Source organism: Dendrobates tinctorius, unplaced genomic scaffold (assembly GCF_039654945.1).
Source record: "Dendrobates tinctorius isolate UK_male_01 unplaced genomic scaffold, ASM3965494v1 ptg000134l, whole genome shotgun sequence".
Taxonomy (NCBI): Eukaryota; Metazoa; Chordata; class Amphibia; order Anura; family Dendrobatidae; genus Dendrobates; species Dendrobates tinctorius.
The window spans coordinates 9,800,746-9,817,836 of NW_027361802.1; positions in this window are offsets into that span (position 1 = coordinate 9,800,746).

A 17,091-nucleotide genomic window follows, 5' to 3' on the forward strand; every position below is an offset into this window, starting at 1 on the left:
TCTGGAATTTAATCGGTGTGCATGCAATTCTTTGCTTGGTCTTTTGTCTCTTCATTTTTCATGGTTTATTCCATGCAAGGCTTTTGCACCCTCTTATTTAGAATTAATTGATTGTTTGGTGCACCCCACACCTCTTTATACATTGCGCTTCATCAGTATTGTGGTTTCTGCATGGTCCGCATTCTGATAATGACTGATAACAACCACTCCCAGGATCTCCTTATCATTGTTGAAGACATATTGGGAGTTGTTGGTTCATGAGATCCGAATGTATATGGGCCTGACTTGACAATACAACTTATTGCTGAAGGAGAGAAAGGCTAATGAAATCAATTATTAACCTAACATAAGCTAGTTCAGACGTGGCGTGGCAAGATGGCGTCTATATGCTGAAACTATGCCATGGAATCCTTGGAATGTGATGAGGATACACTGAAGACCATATATGGAATAGACTTAGCATGGACCTTATACAGACTGGTACAATGGCTCCGGAGAAGCTGAGCAATGCCCTTTTCCTGCCTATTACATGGTCTTTTGTTTATACTAATAAAATCAGTTCTGTGACAGCTCTGGCCAAGAGAGGAGCACACCTGACCTTGTGTCTGATGTCCTTCTATGCATGCATCCGGCTCATATTTATCAGGTCAGGGGCAGGCAATCACTAAGATCTCACATTAAGAGATCAGAGTTTTGGTGGTGTACACATATACTGATGATGATGCTGATGCTGATGTTGTATTTATTTACTGGCTGTGGTTCTCGTGATGTATTCATGTACTGATGATGATTCTGGTGATGCATTTATCTCCTGATGCTAGTTATTGTGCTGTATTCATGTACTGATAGTGGCTCCAGTGACATAGTTATTTACCAGTGATGATTCTGTTGCCGTATTTATGTAGATAATGATGCTGGTGTATTTATTTACTGGCTGTGGCTCTGGTGACGCATTAATGTACTGATAGTGGTTCTGGTGATGTATTCATGTACTGATGATCTTTCTCGTGATGCATTTATCTACTGATGGTGCTTCTGGTGCCATATTCATATACTGATAGAAGCTGTAGTGACATAGTTATTTACTAATGATGGTTCTGGTGCCGTGTGTATGTACTAGTGAAAGCTCTAGTGTTCAGTTTATGTAATTATGAAGATTTTGGTTTCATATCGATGATGGTTCTGGTTACGAATCAATCTTCAGAACATTCATCACTACATTATACGAACCTCCATCCATACATGAATATATCACCAGAGGCACCATCAATTCAGGGTTACGGCACCAGAACTAACATGATGGAAGAAAAATCATCATATGTATCCCTATATCTATAATAGGGTCTGTTTAGTTTCTATTATGATATCTTCCAAATGCTGGACATATTAACTGAAGCCAAACATCCCCAAGTGAGGGATGAGGGAGACTCCATTTTGGATGTACTAATTTAGGCCCAATATATTGTCCAGAGATCTTCCTCCACTCCTGAAGTGGCCCCCCACCCTTGGGATAAGTATACAAATCCCCAAAAGAACAGAACTTCGCCATTTGGTCAGAGAATTAGAGACCACGTGTTAATGTCGGCAAGAGCTAGAACCGCCTGCTAGCTTTTGCGCAAGGTGGCCAACATCAAAGGAAGATCTAGATTGAGCGTCACTGACACCTAGAGATGAATTGTGAGAGTACCAGTGTTTCATATACAGTGGGGAAAAAAAGTATTTAGTCAGTCAGCAATAGTGCAAGTTCCACCACTTAAAAAGATGAGAGGCGTCTGTAATTTACATCATAGGTAGACCTCAACTATGGGAGACAAACTGAGAAAAAAAAATCCAGAAAATCACATTGTCTGTTTTTTTTTCCTTTTATTTGCATATTATGGTGGAAAATAAGTATTTGGTCAGAAACAAGCAATCAAGATTTCTGGCTCTCACAGACCTGTAACTTCTTCTTTAAGAGTCTCCTCTTTCCTCCACTCATTACCTGTAGTAATGGCACCTGTTTAAACTTGGTATCAGTATAAAAAGACACCTGTGCACACCCTCAAACAGTCTGACTCCAAACTCCACTATGGTGAAGACCAAAGAGCTGTCAAAGGACACCAGAAACAAAATTGTAGCCCTGCACCAGGCTGGGAAGACTGAATCTGCAATAGCCAACCAGCTTGGAGTGAAGAAATCAACTGTGGGAGCAATAATTAGAAAATGGAAGACATACAAGACCACTGATAATCTCCCTCGATCTGGTGCTCCACGCAAAATCCCACCCCGTGGGGTCAGAATGATCACAAGAACGGTGAGCAAAAATCCCAGAACCACGCGGGGGGACCTAGTGAATGAACTGCAGAGAGCTGGGACCAATGTAACAAGGCCTACCATAAGTAACACACTACGCCACCATGGACTCAGATCCTGCAGTGCCAGATGTGTCCCACTGCTTAAGCCTGTACATGTCCGGGCCCGTCTGAAGTTTGCTAGAGAGCATTTGGATGATCCAGAGGAGTTTTGGGAGAATGTCCTATGGTCTGATGAAACCAAACTGGAACTGTTTGGTAAAAAACACAACTTGTCGTGTTTGGAGGAAAAAGAATACTGAGTTGCATCCATCAAACACCATACCTACCGTAAAGCATGGTGGTGGAAACATCATGCTTTGGGGCTGTTTCTCTGCAAAGGGGCCAGGACGACTGATCCGGGTACATGAAAGAATGAATGGGGCCATGTATCGTGAGATTTTGAGTGCAAACCTCCTTCCATCAGCAAGGGCATTGAAGATGAAACGTGGCTGGGTCTTTCAACATGACAGTGATCCAAAGCACACCGCCAGGGCAACGAAGGAGTGGCTTCGTAAGAAGCATTTCAAGGTCCTGGAGTGGCCTAGCCAGTCTCCAGATCTCAACCCTATAGAAAACCTTTGGAGGGAGTTGAAACTCCGTGTTGCCAAGCGAAAAGCCAAAAACATCACTGCTCAAGAGGAGATCTGCATGGAGGAATGGGCCAACATACCAACAACAGTGTGTGGCAACCTTGTGAAGACTTACAGAAAACGTTTGACCTCTGTCATTGCCAACAAAGGATATATCACAAAGTATTGAGATGAAATTTTGTTTCTGACCAAATACTTATTTTCCACCATAATATGCAAATAAAATGAAAAAAAAACTGTTTGAGGGTGTGCACAGGTGTCTTTTTATACTGATACCAAGTTTAAACAGGTGCCATTACTACAGGTAATGAGTGGAGGAAAGAGGAGACTCTTAAAGAAGAAGTTACAGGTCTGTGAGAGCCAGAAATCTTGATTGCTTGTTTCTGACCAAATACTTATTTTCCACCATAATATGCAAATAAAAGGAAAAAAAAACAGACAATGTGATTTTCTGGATTTTTTTTTCTCAGTTTGTCTCCCATAGTTGAGGTCTACCTATGATGTAAATTACAGACGCCTCTCATCTTTTTAAGTGGTGGAACTTGCACTATTGCTGACTGACTAAATACTTTTTTTCCCCACTGTATTTCTAGTTGCCCCGGATACTGAGCATCGAGACTGGCTCTCCAGAACCACTTAGCCGACCCAAGTTTGGACTCTCAATATCTTTCCAGACCCAACGAACGCGCTGAGATGGCAGTCGTTGATTTGAACCTCCCGCTAGGAAGTTATGACCCAGCCTAGATATTGGGATTTATTTTAGCTGGAGTTCAAGGGAGCAGAATTCAGTCCAACCCAGAGGGGCAATGGCAAATTTTGGAGGGGTGAGCTAGGGGTTAAAAAGCTAGCTGCACACATTTAGCATTTGTCTTGGTTCTGCCATGGAAGCCACGTCACGTGTGGAGACGGACCAGGAGCTAACAAGGTGCCTTATCCACAAGTGGTAAGAAACGGTAACATGACACGTACAGCTAACTGCACTCCCCATACCTGTACCCTACTTTTATCTTTACTTTTGGCTGTTGTCATGATCTGACAGTTTTAAATTGCACTGGGTGAACTTTTTTTACTTTGGAAAGTTCCAAGGTGTCTTGACTGTCCCCGGTGGTGGTTAGTGGTATCGCACTTTAGGTTTTTTGTGCACGTGATTATGGATCAGGTGTGACACCCTATAAAGGTGTGCTAGGGGTGTGCAATCACTGCCTGTGATATTGTGAGATTGTGTTCATTCTGGGTTTGAGAGCCTGGTGGAAGGATGGAGCAGGAGAGGAGTCCTGCGCTGCTTAGCCAGGGGGGACGTGTGTCAGCTATGGTGTCTGGACGAAGGGCTGGCATGGCATGGGTGGGTCGCAGTGATGGTGTCGGTAGGAGGTGTCTGCATGGACTGGTGGAGTGGCGACTATGGAGAGTGGCACTCACCATGTGGGACTTGGCTGCTGAGCTGGACTCAAGCATGCTTGACTTCGTGGCAGAAGCTGGACTCATCTTTGGGACTCTGTTACTAAGCAGCAGCAACTGGTGGTGGACTCTGCTCCAAGGCTGCACTAAGGTGAAGGATCCTGTTATGGTGATGGATCCGGGTGGAGGTGAAGATGCACGCAGGTGGTGGGCTCTGTTGCTAGGAGCGCACGCAACAGAGCAAAGCTAAGTGGTGTTTCCCCTGTATTGTCTCTTTCCTCATGTGTGTTATTAGTGCAGTGGTGGGATTAGTCTCCGCACCGACCTATTCCCTAGTGAGGGTTTAGGGTCAGGGCGAGCAAGGGTTTTAAGGTTCGCGTGCGGCGACAGGTGCGGAGCCTGTATAGGGAATGTGAGGAGTGCAGGGATACTGGCTCAGGGGAGTGCAGGAGGTCTCCACATCCCCATTCCCTATCGCAGGGCCCACCATTGTTAAAGTTTCCCAGGTTCCCCCTTTATTATTTAAATTCGCCTTACTGGAGGCGGGGTTTCCAGAATGTATGTATAACGTGTAATTCCTAAATTCGCCAGGTGGAGGCGGCGTATCCACCTGCACGTTTTATTATTTAAATGCGCCCCACTGGAGGCGGTGTATCCAGGGTCACGTGTGTTGGGTTCGCCTTGCAGTAACCGCTGTGTGCCTAGAGACACGTGACCATGACATTATCACAGGCCCTACAGTGTTTTTTTTTTTCTGGTGAGCCTTGGCCATGTGGAGACCTGTGGTAATTGCTGCCGGGCCTCACTTAGGTGAGTGGGGAGCGGCAAGGTGTGTTAGTGCCGCTGCAGCAGCAGTTATCAGGGTCTGGGGCCTCTGCTCAGCTAACCAGAAAATCAAAAAAAAATGGCGGCTGCGGTCTGGCTAAAAGTCCCCTAGAGTCGCTGCTGGGGAGCGGGACTGGTTCATGCATGCGGGCGCACCCAGGCAGGTGGGAGGAATGGTGCCCCACGGAGCTGCCTGGTATTCCCCGAGGTGAAGGGGTACGCCCCTGTGATGAGCTGACTGGTGTGATAGTCCGCGGGGTTTACGCCAAATCTTCTATACCATCGAAGAAGCCGCCCTCCTGGTTGTGTGGAGGCGACCAGCGAGTGTATATTTCCTCCATTTCCCGTCCTCTTCTCCTCCTGGTGTGTGCAGCAGGTGTGCTGCGGGGGAGTAGGGACAAATCTCAACCCTCGCCATTGACCAACCCTCGGAGGCGCAGTCCTCATGGTGAAAGGGTTGGAGGGTGGTGTCCCTTGGTGAATAGCGGAGGTGTGAGTGTGGTGACACAGGGGGACGCCTCTGTTGTCGAGTCCAGAATGAGTTCACCAAATTTATGACAAACGAATGTGTGCAATAAACGTTCAGGTCCGGACCTGCGTGTGAACGAGCATGTATGGGTGCCACCAAAAATCATCTAGTGGAAATGTGTTGTGGAGTCTGATCATCTCTTAACAAACATACACTTACATAAACTCGTTCCCCAGGTCGGCACTGTGGAGATGAGTGGTGCCTCCAAAACGAACTTTATTGCCAATACCAGCGGTGTGTTTGTCATAAACCTGAAGTGTCAGGTAATGGTGGGGTGAACTCAGGGTCTGGGCGTCCCCGCTGTAGGTGTTTCCCTAATGAGGGGTGGTCTTGATGGTCCAGAGGCCCCTCATTAAGGAGGGGGTACTGTCATGATCTGACAGTTTTAAATTGCACTGGGTGAACTTTTTTTACTTTGGAAAGTTCCAAGGTGTCTTGACTGTTCCCGGTGGTGGTTAGTGGTATCGCACTTTAGGTTTTTTGTGCACGTGATTATGGATCAGGTGTGACACCCTATAAAGGTGTGCTAGGGGTGTGCAATCACTGCCTGTGATATTGTGAGATTGTGTTCATTCTGGGTTTGAGAGCCTGGTGGAAGGATGGAGCTGGAGAGGAGTCCTGCGCTGCTTAGCCAGGGGGGACGTGTGTCAGCTATGGTGTCTGGACGAAGGGCTGGCATGGCGTGGGTGGGTCGCAGTGATGGTGTCGGCAGGAGGTGTCTGCATGGACTGGTGGAGTGGCGACTATGGAGAGTGGCACTCACCATGTGGGACTTGGCTGCTGAGCTGGACTCAAGCATGCTTGACTTCGTGGCAGAAGCTGGACTCATATTGGGGACTCTGTTACTAAGCAGCAGCAACTGGTGGTGGACTCTGCTCCAAGGCTGCACTAAGGTGAAGGATCCTGTTATGGTGATGGATCCGGGTGGAGGTGAAGATGCACGCAGGTGGTGGGCTCTGTTGCTAGGAGCGCACGCAACAGAGCAAAGCTAAGTGGTGTTTCCCCTGTATTGTCTCTTTCCTCATGTGTGTTATTAGTGCAGTGGTGGGATTAGTCTCTGCACCGACCTATTCCCTAGTGAGGGTTTAGGGTTAGGGCGAGCAAGGGGTTAAGGTTCGCGTGCGGCGACAGGTGCGGAGCCTGTATAGGGAACGTAAGGAGTGCAGGGACACTGGCTCAGGGGAGCTTAGGAGGTCTCCACGTCCCCCATTCCCTATCGCAGGGCCCACCATTGTTAAAGTTACCCAGGTTCCCCCTTTATTATTTGATTATTGTATAACGTGTAATACCTAAATTCGCCGGGTGGAGGCGGCGTATCCACCTGCACGTTTTATTATTTAAATGCGCCCCACTGGAGGCGGTGTATCCAGGGTCACGTGTGTTATGGGTTCACCTTGCGGTAACCGCTGTGTGCCCAGAGACACGTGACCGTGACAGCTGTAATATCTGTATATCTGTATATTACTCTGTATATAATTGTATTATCTAATGAGCCTTTCGGCAATTAAAATATCAATTAATCTTGGGCTGCTCTTTTATCTGGAAACCTGATTTCCCACATCAGTGAGTTCGGCTAGTACTTATACGCTTCCTGGGTTTGGTTTCTGATCCGATATAAGCTTTTAAATGGACTGGGCTTATATCTAATGAGGAACTGGTGGCAGCATACTGTTCTGATGTTATTGGGGGATGCTGGCAATGACTGACCGGAGGTTTTTTTTTTATAAATATATACATATATATACTGTGTGTATATATATATATATATATATATATATATATATATATATATATATATATATATTCCCAGACTGGGACTGGTGATATATATACAGCAATCACTGCAGAGTGCCCTGATAACCAGTACATGACAGGGCAGCCTCTCCGGTGACTACTTATCCTAGGTGGAGTTCCCTGACTGACCTGAGGGTAAGGGGGGCGCCAGAGAGCTGTGACTGTGTAAGCTCCGTATCCCCCATCTCTCCTCTCATGTGTTTTCCTTACAGTTCTGGTGCCGTATTTATATAGATAATGGTGCTGGTGTTGCACTTATTTTACAGGCTGTGGTTCTGGTGACACATTAATGTACTGATAGTGGTTCTGGTGATGTAGTCCTGTACTGATGATCTTTCTGGTGATCCATTTATCTACTGATGGTGGTTCTGGTGCCATATTCATATACTGATGGAAGTTCTAGTGACATAGTTATTTACTAATGATGGTTCTGGTGCCGTATTTATGTACTAGTGATAGATCTGGTGTTCAATTTATGTACTGAGGATGATTTTGGTTTTATATTGATGATGGTTCTGGTTATGAATCAGTCACCAGAACATTCATTACTACATAAATACATTGTTAGAACCACCATCCATACATGAATACATCAGCAGCAGAAGCACCATCAATACAGAAATACGGCACCAGAACTACCATGATGGAAGTAAAATCATCATATGTATCCCTACATCTATAATAGGGTCTGTTTAGCTTCTATTATGATATCTTCCAAATGCTGGACATCTTAACTGAAACCAAACAGCCCCCATTATAGTTAAGCTATACTAGTTTCCATGACCATCACTGAGTCTGAGATTTAAAATATAGGCTGTCAGGATGAATATAGCTATTTGTATTATCTTAATGGTCCTTAAACAATGAATGATTCTATACCTATCTTTAAAAAAAAATATTCCCTATTGAGCCACTTCTCTAAAGTACATCACATCACTCTTTTTACTTTTGCTGGTATTTTGGAGTGAAAAAGGTAGCAATTCTATTGATAGTAGTCTTAACAGCTTGTTACTTAACCCATCAGAAGGAAAGGAGAGGGTTGTTAGGGAACCTGTCGCTTTAGTCTCTGACCCATTCCTTTACTTAGGGAATGAAAATTCATCGGATGGGGGGTGGCGGGCACCATCGGCTTCATCTGCCATCGGCACCAAAATACCTTGTTCCGGCCTTGGATCCACCTAGTGAAATTCTCACCAAACCCAAACTACTTCATTACTCTTCATAAGAACTCCTGCTCCACCGTGTTCTAAGCCTTTGTGGAATCTCATGCCCAGAAGGAGTGGTGGCTCCTTCTCCTAATAGAATATTTGCAAACGCTTTCCTCAAATGAATAATTTCCTGTCCCTGGTATAGAACGCCATTGGAACTTTTAAATGGGGGGCCCGTGAGCTTCAAGTTATGCAAATGTAGAAAACCATTCTGGTCAGAAAGTAAGTGTTGACTTCAGAGATCTGTAAACATTTGCTACATTTCACTGAGGATCCAGATACATATGAAGAACAACTTCTTCCTTAAGGTCCATGAGCAGAGCTGACAATTCACATTTATTCACCAATATTTAGCCTTAATATCAAAATACTAACACCCCTCTAACCACTGTCATTCATGTGCGCCTCTGCCTGTGTCCTTTGTTAGTTTTCTCTTTTCCTTTTCTGACAAGGTGTGTCCTCCATCCATGGTGAAATAGACCATCTATAATTCCAACTTGTAGCGCAAATATTAAAAAAAAAATATTGCCACACACCAATAAAGTGGTATCAATTTCCCCAAAATAGAAATAGAGTAATGGGCCTCTGACATCCTTTCCACTACAAGTAACCCACGAGATGGAGACCCAACTTTGAGTGCAAACATTCAAAAAATTATCGTCACACCGAATAAAGTGGCATCAATTTCCCCAGAGTAGAACCAGTACAATGGGCTTCTGACAACTATTCCACTTCAGGCAACACACCAGAGGGAGACCCAGCTTGGAGTCTCCACATTTACCAAAAATATTCTCACACACCACTAAAATGGCATCAGTTTCCCCATATTAGATATAGTATAATGCGCCTCTGACACTACTTCCACTACAGGCAACCCACCAGATGGAGACGCTACTTGGAATCTTCACATTTCACAAAATAATTGTCCTACACCACTAAAGTGGCATCAATTTCCCCAGAGTAGAAATAGTATAACGCCCCTCTGATGCCCCTGCCACTACAGTCAACCCAACAGATAAAGACCAAACTTGGAGTACAAACATTTCAAAAAATTGTTGTCACACACCACTAAAGTTACATTATATTTCACAGAGTAGAAACAGTATAATGGGCCTCTGACACCCCTTCTACTACAGGGAACCCACCAGATGGAGACCCAACTTGGAATCTTCACATTTCAAAAAAATATTGTCCCACACCAACCACTAAAGTGGCATTAATTTCCCCAGAATAAAAATAATATAATGGGCCCTGACTCCCTTTCCACTACAGACAACCCAACAGATAGAAACCCAACCTGGAGTCTCCACATTTCAAAAAATTATTCTCACATACCACTAAAGTGGCATCAATTTTCCCAGAGTAGAAATAGTATAATTGTGCTGTGACACCCCTTCCACTAAAGGCAACACACCATATGGAGACCAAACTTGGAGTCTCCACATTTACAAAAATTGTTTGTACCATTAGCAGCAGTAGCAACAGTAGGCACAGAAGCCACAGTAAACGTGTCACAGTCTGCAATAGCACAAAATCAATGCATGACACTAAAAATGACACCATGCCTAGTCTGCCATGTCTGCGACTGGAATGCAAAAGTCATTGGAAATCCATGACTTGTTCATCTTGATGAAAGTTAGGAAGTCTACAATTTCAGGGGACAGCCAGATGCTCTTATGTCTCAGGAGACCACCAGCAGCACTGAAGACACGTTTTGAGAGAATGCTGGCTACCAAGCTTGACAAAACCTCCAAGGCATGACAGGCGAGCTCAGGCCACTCTTCCATTTTTGAATAGCAAAATGCAAATGGGTCCAAATTCCCCCTGATGGCATTGATATTGACCTTGAGATACTCCTGCACCTTCCTCTCCGTTAGTCGTTTACATCGTGTCAGACCTGTATTCTGTTCTGCTGGTGCATGAGCTGGTCTTAAAAAGCATGTGAAACGACACACAGAATTTGCTCATGCCACGTACACTGAAGCTGCTAATGTTTTTCCCTTGACAACTCAACATTCCCGGGGTTGGAAGTCTATAACTGCGATGCACACTGTGTACCTCACTGCTGTCTTGGGAAAAACCACTCTTAGGATTGTCTACAAGTGTGTTTATATAATACTCCAGCATGCGCGCATCCCTTACAAGGGGGGAACGCCTCTGGCAAAATTTACTCTTGTACTGTGAATCTGACAGAATGAAAACCCAGTAGTCAGTACTACTTCTAAACCTAAATACAAAGGCATGATGATGCAGATAGTACAGCAAGAAGGCACTCATGTGTCAGGTTCTTTCATGACGTCCATGTCCATGCTGTGTTGGTGGCGAGTTAACACTCAAGCATGCTTCCTCCGTCCCCTTCCTCAAAGTATGAACAACAGAGAGGGGATCATTATCCACTTCATCTCCTGACAGTTGCATGCCCATTAACTTTTCTTCCTCGTACTCCTCCATTTGTTCCGTCGCTGCTGCCCGTTCAGTAACAGTTTGTATGGAACCATGAACCCCTTCCATGGCACCCGCCTGTGCAATGACAGTCCAGAACCTAGGGTTATTGTTTTGACTTCGCCAACTGTTACACCGATGCCTCTACCTTGATCCAGTCATTACACTGGTTACCCATCCACTCCAGAGTTCATTACAAACTTATCACTCTCACCCACAAAGCACCCCACGGTTCAACACCACACTACATCTCCTCCCTCTTCTCAGTCTACCACCCTACCTGTGTCCTCCATTCTGTTAATGATGTGAAGTTAACATCCTCAATAATCAGAACCTCTCACTCCCATCTCCAAGACTTCTAATGTACTGCACCAGTTCTTTGGAATGCACTACCTAGGAAATTTGTTTAATCTCCAATACCCACAGTTTAAAGCGTGCCCTAAAACGCATTTCTTCAGACTGGCCTACCATCTCAACACATTTATTTAACTATCCCTGTGTTGCCCATTCAAAGTTTTCTTCATAACCAGGTTCCTCGCATCATGTTCTCACACACTTTATGAATTTAATAGCCCTCTGTCTCTGTACTTTTACATATTGTGGCTGATAACTGGTTCATGCAGCATTAAATGAACACCTGATTTCTTTCTTTCATTATATCTGGTCAGAACAATGAAAGCAATTGTAACCATCCACCTTTCGTGTCTCCCCTATTTCCTCATAGACTATAAGCTTGCGAGCAGGGCTCTCATTCCTCTTGGTGTGCTGCAATATCTATTGTCTGTAGAAGTCCCCTCTAAAATGTAAAGTGCTACAGAATATGTTGACACTATATAAATAAAATTATTATTATTATTATTATTATTATGATCATCTGCTTCCACCTCTTTCTCTGGGACCACCACCTCCTCCCACTGTCTATTCAAAGTGTGCTCCAACATGTAGCTAACCAGAAATTAGCCATTTCAAAACTGTGCATAAGTCCACCCTCCACCCTCACTGAGCAAAAGTGACAGACATGACAGAGTCTGGAGATGCAATGGAGAGCAATCTTCTGCCTGCAACATGCTTCAGCATGACTGGTTTGGCAGTGGTTCAGTAAGGGTCTGGGGTGGCATTTATTTGGAGGGCTGCACGGTGTTGGGCTGTGAGCACAACCACCATCTGTGGACGTCAAGCACTCAGACCATCCTCATGGAGTCGGATTCTAACCGTTTTTGCAGACACATGCACATTTGTGGCTTGCTGGAGGTCATTTTGCAGGACTCTGGCAGTGCTCCTCCTGTTCCTCCTTGCACAAAGGCGGAGGTAGTGGTCCTGCTGCTGGGTTGTTGCTCTCCTATGGCCCCCTCCACATCTCCTGGTGTACTGGCCTATCTCCTGGTAGCGCCTCCAGCATCTGGACACTACGCTGACAGACACAGCAAACCTTGCCACAGCTCGCATTGATGAGCCATCCTGGATGAGCTGCACTCCCTGAGCCACTTGTGTGGGTAGTAGAGTCTGTCTCATGCTACCATGAGTGTGAAAGCACAACCAATATTCAAAAGTGACCAAAACATCAGCCAGAAAGCATTGGTACTGAGATGTGGTCTGTGGTCTCCACCTGCAGAATCACTCCTTTATTCAGGGTGTCTTGATAATTGCCAATAATTTCCATCTGTTGTCTATTCCATTTGCACAACTGCATGTGAAATTGATTGTCAATCAGTGTTGCTTCCTAAGTAGACCGTTTGATTTCACAGAAGTGTGATTGACTTGGAGTTATTTAAGTTGTTGTTTAAGTGTTCCCTTTATTTTTTTGAGCAGTGTATATAGATATAGAGATAAAAATAGTCGTAATCAGGGACGGTATCAGCACCCGGGCAAGTGCTGGGGCCTTGAGCAGGTCGGGGGGCTCATTCGCTGTCAGAGACACCAGCGAGCTATGAGGGCCAAGTGCCAGCCCCCACAAGTGAGCCCCCATCGCTTGCTCAGGGCCATGATAATTGCAATACTTACCTCTCCCCATTCCTCCTCTGCAGTGACTTCCGCGTCTTCTGACTCTGTGACGTTTCAGATCAGAGGAGGTGATGACTAGTGTGCACCCATTATATATGGAGTAATATATGTGGCCCATCATATATTGAAGCATTATATGGGGCCCATCATATATGGAGCAATACATTGGGCCCATTATATACTGTATAGAGAATTATATGAGACCCATTATATATGAAGCATATGTGGCCCATTATATATTGTATGGAGCATTAAATGGGGCCCATCATATACTGTATGGAGCATTATATGGGGCCCATTATGTGTGGAACAATATATGGGGCCCATTGTACTGTATGAAGCAATAAGTGGGCTCATTATACTGTTTGGAGCATTATATGGGGTTCATTATATTGTATGAAGCAAAGTATGGGGCTTATTATTCTCTATGGAGCAATATATGAGGTTCATTATACTGTATGGAGCATTGTATGGGGTCCATTATTCTGTATGGAGCAATATATGTGTCTCATTATTCTGTACGGAGCACTATGTGGTGCCCATAATACTGTATGGTTTCTGAGCTATTGTAGAATTTACAATAGATATCAATCATTTAATGTAAGAAGTGAAATCTTTGGCATTGTACGATACCTATATTTCTCTGCCTTATCTGTGCATCATGAATCGTTGTATGTGTTAAAGGGGTCCACTGAGACTCTTTCGCCCGGGGCCCATGAAAACCTGGAGCCGGCCCTGACCCGGAATTTATGTATGTAGCCAGAGTTGCTTTCACACAACTTATATATTTTCTGTCCAAATCTGGACCTTTTATTCGGCAAGTACTGCTTGAAATGCAGCCTGCCCTTGAAAAAGACCAGGGACTCATCCACACAGAAATATTTTTTCTGTGGTAAATGTCTGAGAAAATTTATTGTTAAAATAATTTATTAGGGGCCTGACTTTGTAAAGTCGGTCTTAGCTGGGGTCATTGGAAGAGGGCAATTTGCGTTTTCTGCAAAATGTAGAAATTGCAGAATGCTCTCAAATCGTCACCGGGCCATTACCTCTTTGAACATAGGGGTGTCGTACAGGACATCAGTTGACCACTATGATCTGAGAGTGGGCGATGACGACATCAGCAAAAACGGATTCTGAAAAAAATTCTAAAAATTGATTCTAGATTTCACACAAGTTTCTAACAGCAGCACCTCTGGCACTGTCAGCGCCGAGCTTCTCCTCTGATCAGGCAGGAAGGGCTGATATTTCAGCATCTCCTGCGCAGTCATGCTGTGAGCGGTCAGTCAGATTGACTGCCTGATTACAGCGATCTGGGTGCGGGGACCGACAGCATGGGTCCATGCCAGAGGTGCAGCTAGGGGTTCAGCTCAGGGGGGAGAAAAGTCTGAGTGGGCCCCTAACCGGTAAACCTGATTACAACTCAGGTGGTATACCCAGTGGCAGTAGCTCTGGGTGGGCCCCCCTCAAAGCAAGGGGCCCAAGGCAACCGCACTTCCTACCCCCATGGTAATTACGCTACTGGTGTCTGCACCTCTTTCTGTGCCTCTCAGCTGTCATACACATCTGCTGGCACTGAACTATCGCTGGGTGTTTGCAAGTTTTAGTGACACTTTACATGCATGACGGACACAGTCCATCCTGGTGTGGAACCTGACACCCAGCCATGATGGACTGTCTCCGTCATTAGACGTTAAGGGGTTAAATGCAACTCTCACAGATTGACAGCTGCATTTAACAGTTTAACAGCAGCAGACAAAGCTCCGCTCCTTTCGATTGTACGAGGAAGATTATGGCTGAATATCACAAGTAGACAACATTGATTCTAATATGTTTATCAACAGCCATCGTTTTGCAGAACAAAAATCCCAAACTAGAAGGAATTCATATATTCATTTTTTAGTGGTATTTATATCTAATTCAGAAAAAAAAAGCAATTTATGACTATTGAAGTTCAAATGTCCAACGCCATATCCATTGCTGGGCAGCTCTGAATATAAAAACACTTGTAGAGATTCTCCAGGTCTTGGAAACTGTTCCCAGCGCAGGTCGGTGCAGGTATTCACCTTTTTCTTCCACGATGTGTCATGCCTGTGTAGAAGCGATAAGTCACTTTTCTCATTAACCTGAAAATAATTAAAAGATGGTTTTAAAAAACTTGACAAAATGTACTGGTGATCAAATGAAACAAACTCAGAGAAGGCAACTTCAACATTATATTTCTTGTCATCAGCTGAAGTTGAAATAGACCTGAAATATTGCATTATATATTGTCTACAAAGAAGGCCAGTATGGAAATTGGAAATAGGAAGTTGCCAATAATAGTGTAATGTTAGATAAATGCGACATGAGCCATACGGCTATGGTGAGAGCACTCACAATAGATCTATATGGCATGTAAGGTCAGAGGGACGCATCTCGCCCGTCAGATTGGGTGTTGGAGATTCTTCCGCAGCAGTAGGCTGATAACTTTCATCATTTCCTTCCTTTCTCAACCAGAATTTAAAAATTGTGCAGCAAGAAAAAATAATAATTAGAACAAATAAATGCAGTAAAAAAAACTATATTGCATTTCTTCTGTTATGACACCTTGCTTACGCTATCATGCCCTCGCTGTTGCACTTCTTGAAAACAAGAATGATTGTTACTTACGATGATTTATTATTGACATGAAGAACATATATAAATGGAGGGAAATCTCAGAAATATTTACCTGGAAAACACACGTTAGAAGCTTTGTGCCCATCAGAAGAGGTGGATTTTGAATGTTTGCTGTTCGCTGCTTGTGATGAAGACGTAAACTGATTGTGTCCCTATACGGTGAAAAAAAGGCAAAATATATAAAAGTATTTAACCTTTAAATGATAAAACTCAATAAAAGACTAAATTAGAGACTCAAGATTCTCAATATTTTAAAAATCACTTTTATTATTGATTGCTGACAATAATGGAAGATTCGGTCTTACCTCCGTCACAGGTAGATGAGATGACAATATTTAGAGAAATCTCACTGTTCCAATATTGAACCTGAAAATATAAAGAAAATAATTACATCCAACAAAGCTTAAACTCATAGAAGGTTTTCCAGAGCATTGTAGATAATTGCTGGGAATTGTCAATCATTCCATATCCAGCAAGTTATGGGAAATGTAACCAGGGTTTATCTGGTAACCTATGAGGACAGATTCTGGATCTTTGCCCCTAATTGCTGGTGATGAACACAGATATTCATTGTCTCGCTACTCAGGGGAAAATATATAAAAGTGTCTCAACTTTACATTTTAAATTAACGAAATTAGAGACTAAATATTCTGAAGAATAGTTACATGTTTAGCTGATGGGTAGTTGGCGCATTCGTCCTCTGCACCGGCGGCGGCGACATTTACGTTTATTGTAGGGTATTGGTCCAAATCGCCCAATTCTGCAAAGATAAGAGGAATATTGGTTACTAGACTGGAATAAACGTTCATTAATACCATGGATTATATTAAAAAGAACAAATTGAAATCAATATATTAAGAACTGGCCCAGCACAGAAAATATAGCATGTAGCATCCTAAACCCTACAGCCCCCCAGACGTCAGTCCGCTCTGATAGTAGTAAAGTATAAAAGCATTCTTCCAACAGAACCGCACGGACGTCTCTCCGCAGTGATTGTGTGTCCGGAGGAGATGAGTCATAAAATCTACTTACTCTTTATCACACAGGTTGCATTTGTACTTGTAGCTGTAGTTGATGGTATAATTGTGATATTCCGTCACTTTTGGCAGCTCGGGATGGATAAGGTTTACTCTTCTTGTAAAAACCTGCCATAACAAGCCATGGTGGTCTTTGCGTTCACCGTTGATTATCCAACAGGCGGCATGGCACAGCTCGTGCGCAAGTACGGATCGTACTCGCTCTAAAACAAGAGTTTATACAGTTATGAGAAAATCTGAGCACACGCTGATTGAACTATTTGTTTTTACATATCA